The following is a 7,673-nucleotide window of genomic DNA, read 5'->3' on the forward strand; positions in this document are numbered from 1 at the left end:
ACTAGGGAACCTTGTATAACTTTAATTAACTTTTAGATAAATACAATTCTTTTAACATCTACAGTAAAAATTAAATTTCCAGCTAATATCATATAGTTTGGTAAATACATCCAACAAATAAAAAATTAATATGGTGGATGCGAATAATATTATAGTAAGAGGATTTGGAGAGAGATTTAAAATTATATAAAGAAAATTAAGACTAAACTTAGATGAAGCTGAATATACCCTAAACGCTAAGCAAATAATATAAAAACCAAGCCATACATTGTGTAAGTGAACATGTCCGTGATGCTCTTGATCTCTGGGTTGTCCATGAAGTGCAGCTGGCCACCTTTCGTCACTTTCAATAAATTTTATTTGGATCGACCCACTCTATGTGAAGCAATATAGGATAATCTTCGATTAAGGATATGATGGATCCATAATTTTACTTTGTTTAACAAATATTCTTATTCTTGTTTCTTCCTCATTTATTTATCCTATAATATCACCCATTCCATGCACGGATTTAAAATTGTTGTTCCTCTTCCATTTTCTTTCTTCTTTAAACAACCAATGCAACTCTTACAAATTACATCCATCAACAAATAACATATTATTCTATTAGCAATGTATTTTGAATTATGAATAAATTAATAATTTTAACAACTTTATTCTATTAACATAAATGATGCTTTTAACTAGATTACAAATATTTAATATATATTAAAAATATTTGTCGAGAAATTCTTTGATTTGAAACTTTAAAGAGTACAAATATATGCTAGTGTGAGTAAAGGCATGGAGAAAGTCAAAAATTAGTATCATTGATGGGAATGAAGGATTTCCATTAGAAAAGTAAATGGAGATACCAAACTTGGATGGACTTGAAGTCCTCCAAAGACAAATATGGGGATAAACTAGCATATGATAGCACTATAAATATACATTTCAGATGCATCCATTCTCCATTTCAGTTTTCATAGCTACCAACATGAAGCTTGTAGCAGCCATGGACGCCTTTGATTCTTTCATGCCATACTTACTCCACTTGGTGCTTCTATACGTCTCTGCCGGTCTCTTTTACTTTCTTTACAAATACAAATCTAGCGGCGGCGGCGGCCCCACCCCCAACCTCCCTCCTGGTAAAAAGGGTCTTCCATACATCGGTGAAACCTTGGATTTTGTATTGGCGTCCAGAAGGGGAACTCCAGAGAAATTCGTGACTGATAGAACTACCAAATATTCACCTGATGTGTTTCGCACATCACTGCTTGGAGAAGACATGGCCGTCTTCTGTGGCTCCGCTGGTAAAAGTTCCTTTTCTCCGGCCAAAACAAATATGTCACTTCATGGTGGCCGGATTCTATTAAGAAAGCTTTGACGGACCCATCTAGTGTTGACTGTTGACAATTCTTCCAAAGAAGAATCCACTAAACTTCGAGCTTATCTGCCTCCTTTTCTCAAGCCTGAGTCCCTGCAACATTTCATACCAGTCATGGATATAATGGCCAAAGAGCACCTAAATCAACATTGGTCACCGTATAATGAAGTCCAAGTTTTCCCACTCTCCAAGAAGTACACGTTCGCACTGGCTTGTCGTCTTTTCATGAGCGTCACGGATTACGACGAGATAGAGAACTTCGCGAAGCCATTTGCTCTTGCCACTGCGGGTCTCATGTCGGTTCCCATAGATCTTCCAGGTACAACTTTCAATCGGGCAGTGAAGGCCGGCAGACTGATTCGACAACGGCTTTTAGCCCTCATTACCCAGAAGAAAAATGAGATATTGGAGAAAGGGAAAACAGTAGCCTCAGACTTGGTTGACAGCATGCTGATGGATGGTATGACTGAGGTTGAGATCGGCAATAAGATTGTGGGCTTCTTTATTGCCAGCCATGACACAACAAGCACTGCCATCACCTTCATTGTTAGCTATCTTTCGGATTATCCTGAAGTATATAACAGGGTCCTTGAAGGTACGTGATTTAGCTTGATTTTAAGCACCCATGACATTGGAATGGGACTATTCATGAATAAAGTAATGTTTTCAACTAATTGCTGGGAATATGCAGAACAAATGGAAGTATTAAGATGCAAGGAGGCAGGGGAGCCGTTGAGATGGGAAGATATACAGAAGATGAAGTATACTTGGTGCGTGGCATGCGAAGAAATGAGGTTGGCTCCGCCTGCTAATGGATCTTTCAGAGAGGCCATAACCGACTTCACTTACGCAGGTTATACAATCCCAAAGGGATGGAAGGTAACTAATACCTATTTTTTTTAAAAATAAAATAATGCAACCATATATAATAAATATTGATTTAATTGTACTAAAATGGTCAGGCGTTTTGGATGGTGCATACAACGCACAAGAATCCGAAATACTTTACGGATCCAGAGAGATTTGATCCATCAAGGTTTGAAGGGAATGGTCCTGCACCCTACTCCTTTGTACCATTTGGGGGAGGTCCTCGAATGTGCCCTGGCAAGGAGTATGCTCGACTCGAAATCCTCACTTTCATCCACAATCTGCTTACCACTTTCAAATGGGTTAAACTCAATCCCAATGAGAAGATTTCCTACATTCCATCACCCATTCCTAAGGAGGGTCTTCCCGTCAAAATGCAACCCCTTCTAAATTAATTGTTCCTATTTAATAACTTTTCCACAAGTGAGTTAAATGTCTCACTCTTATTTTTAATTATCGATAGGGTTTCAAAACTCTATAAATGCTTGATGTAATAATATCTTTTAGGGTAAACTACACCCATGGTCACTTTTGTTTACCTTAGGTTACATTTCAGTCACTTATGTTTGAAATGTTACGTTTTAGTCACTTACGTTATTGTGTTGTAACATTTTAGTCACTGAGCCGTTAATTGTCGTTAATGGTGTAATGGTAAGCTGACGTGGCACGTTAAATTATCATTTCAAACAAAAACTTTAGGTTAAATTATACAATTGGTCCCCATAATTTTTCGTTTTGAGCAATTTAATTCTTTTATGTTCTTTTAACTTTCTTTCTTTCTTTTCTTTATTTTCCATTCTCTTTTGCTTCTTCCTCTGTTTTCCTACCTTCTTTTTTTTCTTTTAACATACCAGGAAGTCGAATTGGTAGTGAAGAAAGAAGCATGGTATGGGTTTATGGATTTTGGTTATAGGCAAATGATGACAGTCGACTTCCTACTTATTTTTTCACTGCCAATTCGACTTCCTAATATGTTAAAAGAAATGGGAAAGATATGAAAACAGAGGGAGAAACAAAAGAGAATGGAAAAAAAGAAGAAAGTTTAAAAAACATAAAAGAAAAAAATTAAATTACTTAAAACGAAAAAAATATAGGGATCAATTGTATAATTTAAACTAAAATTTTGTTTGGAATGATGATTTAACGTGCCACGTCAGCTTACCGTTACACCATTAACGACGATTAATGGCTCAGTGACTAAAATGTTACAACATGATAACATAAATGACTAAAACATAACATTTCAAACATAAGTGACTAAAACGTAACCTAAGGTAAACAAAAGTGACTATGGGTGTAATTTATCCTATCTTTTAAATAAATTATACAATCAGAAATAAATGGCCAGTGCCTCGTTTGGGAAAACTATGGGTTACTAATTTGTCTCTAGTCAGCTTTCATCCCTTTGGAAACCCACAGGTAAAATCCAATTTACAGGCTTAGGTCTTAACTACTTTATTGTTTCCTTGCATTATAACTCTGATTAGGATTATGTTATGTTATACAAAATGGACCATAGTTTATTGGGGTCATTTTCTTATTGTGTGCAAATGGGAGTCGAACCTTAGGGCATCTACTGCTACAATTTCCTATGTTGCAGTTTGGTTAAAATTAGGAGTGAGCAAAATTTGATTTGATTCGAAAAGCTCGATAAAAAATTCAAAATTTAAATTAAATAGTTTGAGTTATTTGAATTAATCGAGTTATTCGGATCAACATGAATAAGAAATCAAATTTTTCGGCTTAACTCGAATAGGAATTACATAATTCGAGTTATCTGAAAATCTGAATAAGAAAAGGAAAAACTACGTCATTTTGATAAATGTTTACCTTTTCTAAAGTTAAAAGTCAAAACCATTAAGTCAAAAGGCAAAACTACGTCATTTTGATAAATGTTTACCTATTAAGTTAAAAGCAAAACCATTATATTTTTTATATAGTTAAATAATATTGTACGTTGTCTACTAGTTAAATAATTGGTCCATGTAAATGCAACATTGAGTATAATTAATAGGATTCGTTAACTTGATTTGACTTGGCTCGAAAATTTTTGACTCGATTTGATTTGATTCGAAACGATTTCAAATTGAGTTCAATTGCTAAAATAGAATTCGTCAACTCGACTAACTAGAAATTTTTTGACTCGATTGACTCAACTCGATCGAATGTTCACCCCTAGTTAAGATCACCAGAATTACCAGTTCAATACTTTGATGTGGATATTTTTAAGAAAATTGGTAGAGGTATTGGATCTCCCCTAAGAGTTGATAGTCACACACTTGCTAAAGAAAAGGATAGATATGGTCATTTATACGTTCAACTAAATCTCCGTAAACTTCTTCCTCGTTTTGTTACTAGCGAAGGATATAAACAAGCTATTTTTATGAAGGTTTGAATTCTCTCTTGTTGAAAGATCAACCACTCTATCGAAAAATTTCATGCTTCTACTTCTCCATTTGTTAATGCTATTAACCATTTAGATCCATCGCACTTGGATGTTCATACCACTAGTCCCTCTACTTTTGATGGCTACGGTCCGTGGCTCATTATTCAAAGGAAAAACAAGCCAAAGCCGAAAGTAATTGATCTCAAGCCTACAACTATTGATCAATTGTGAAGAAAAATATCTTGAATAAAAAAGTGAAGGGCAAGGGAAAAATTATCTCAAACTCACCCAACTATAAATATCCTTAATCCCACTTTGCTTCCCCCAACAAAGCAAAAAGCTATTAGCTTCCCCTATGACACCAACATCAATTTTGAATGGTCTAGTGGGATACTACTGGCGATTTGTTAAAGGATTCTCGATGATAGCTCTCCCATTGACTAAGTTACTACAGAAGAATATCAATTTTGAATGGTCCAAGAAATGTCAGAAATGTTTTGAGAAGTTGAAGACAATGTTAACTAAGGCACCAATACTAACACTGTAACATCTCATACCTGACCCGATCATTAGATCCAAACTATAGAATGTCACATTCGTTGTCGGAGTAATTATGATTAATCACATGAAAATTTCAACTTTAAATGCCCAAATGCTAAAATTTCAACTTTAAACACGAAAACTAACCATTTTTGGGTCAAATATGAGCTTAAGAAAGCTCAATACCATCCATAGGTTGAACTAGGACCAAACTAAAAAGCTTTTAAAATATTTCAAGTGGGTGTTGCGACTTCCAAAGCTTGGTGTCACGTCATTGAAGACAATAGCCAAGCTTCCCAATTTGAGGACCAAATTACAATTTTTTAAAATAAAACAGAGTCGACATCGCGACCTCAAGCAGGAGCTGCTACGATGAGACGGCCTGAGGTTGCGGCATTCAGGATGTGAAGTTGCAACATTGCAAGCAGACCACTAGGTTCCTGTTTCAAATGTTTTCTACCTAGCATGTTTAACATCATTTTGCATCAAAGCCCTAATTTCATACTATTAAAACATGTACAAAATATGGTTATCAATCTATTAACATCACCTTCATGCTTGACTATAACCAAAATCACAAATCACAACCTTTATACAAGTATTTTGGACCATTTCTAACATTTGATAATAATAATAAAAACCCTAGGTACATGTCAGTAGTAACATAATGAAAAAGGGCTATAAAAACTTAGGTTGAGTTGATTAGTGTCGCGTGGATGCGGACTTCACTTTCCTGGGGATTTGAGAATACTTGAACTTGCATACAGAATAAATAAATCGTATGCTGAGCAATGGGGCTCAGTGGTACTTTCATGATTCAAGATAACAAAAACATTCATAAATTTTTATATATAACACATTTACATAATGTATTCAAGTCTCATCTATCAAACCAAATAATTCACATATTTGATACAAATAAGAACATAGATATGCCAAGTAACCAATCCATTCATCAATATATGCATGACAAATGAACTATGCATACCATTTGACAAATCACTTATATCTTTCTAGCTATCCTTATCAACTATGTGGTCACATATATCTATATGCAATTTACATTATGGCATTCATGTTTCATAGTACTATTATTTTCTTACCATTCAAACTCATTTATGGATTCTATCAACTCATTCGTACTCGTTTTGGCCCCCAAGGCTCGTTCTTAAATAATTTGCTCAATAGCTTACATGATCTTTCTATCACATTCCACATAGGAATACAAGTGAAACGATTTCATCATACAATATTACTTATCAAGTTTGTCATTTATAAATCTATTAACATGACTTAGACTCGGAAATATACACGGATCGTCCATCCAACACACCAAACTGGCACCAAAGTACATCGGATAAGCCAAAGTAAGGTAAACTGGCATGTAAGGTGCATATTGGCACATAAAGTGCATCTTGGCGCACAAATCGCATACTGGCACATGAAGTGCATCCTAGAAAACAAAGTGTATATCTGGCATACGAGGTGCATCCTAGAGCATAAGCGTATAATCTCATACACAAACCAATCCCATGACATGCCAATTATATCCAACACAGCCCGAACAACTAATAGGGTACCAACATTTAATCTATTTTTATGATTTAAATCATATAACATTCCTTAATCGTAATCATAATCCAAATCATTATCATTATCAAACCCATACATTTCATATTATATAACATATTCTATTTCAATTTCCATATCAAATAATATAATTCATGTTTTTCATTTCATTTTCCATTTTATTCATTTTAGTCCTCTATCCTGATAATCCCTACCAAACTTGATCAAAACATGACATACTATCAACATATACTCACCTCAATTATTCACCAATCAATAAACATGCATACGCAAGCAAATATTTTTATCTCAAATCATAAAAGTACAAATCGTGGTCTCGTGTCACTCATCGACTACTCTCGCTTTCCCTTTCTCTCTCAAAGTTTCTACGTCAACGTTAGCTATGAATAGTCATGAAACATAACACACTATCAATTTCCCGCCAATCCATAACAAAATATCAATGTATGCATATTTTTTAATTTATTCAATTTAGTCCCTACAACTGGAACAAGCATAACTTTCAATCTAAAGTTTCGGATTAAAATTCGATTTCACATACATTCATTAGGAACCCTCTACTTTCTATTCCTACTAAAATTTCATAATAATTTTTCATTTTATTCAATTTATTCCTTAATGTGCGAAACTAATAATTAAACTTTACAATTTATTATTCAATTTATTCCTTAATGTGCGAAACTAATAATTAAACTTTACAATTTACTCATTTTCTTAATCTAAGCTTAATTTTTTAACAATTCCACACCTAATTTATTCAATTCTCAATAATGGCAACTTATCAAAATTTAACCAATTGGTCAAAGTGATCCATGGGTTAGCTTAGTCAAGCTTCCATGACAAAAAAAATCTATAAAAACCAAAGAAAAATTACTAAGGACTTACTTGTAATATTGATCGAATATCAAACTAGGTTTTAAGCTT

At 34.1% G+C, this 7,673-nt stretch overlaps 1 pseudogene; it reads left to right on the forward strand.

The window, feature by feature from the left end:
• Positions 1 to 976: 976 nt before the first annotated feature.
• Positions 977 to 2,739, forward strand: LOC121222124 (beta-amyrin 6-beta-monooxygenase-like; annotated as a pseudogene).
• Positions 2,740 to 7,673: the final 4,934 nt, after the last annotated feature.

The sequence above is a fragment of the Gossypium hirsutum genome, chromosome D10, assembly GCF_007990345.1.
Source record: "Gossypium hirsutum isolate 1008001.06 chromosome D10, Gossypium_hirsutum_v2.1, whole genome shotgun sequence".
NCBI classification, from domain to species: Eukaryota; Viridiplantae; Streptophyta; class Magnoliopsida; order Malvales; family Malvaceae; genus Gossypium; species Gossypium hirsutum.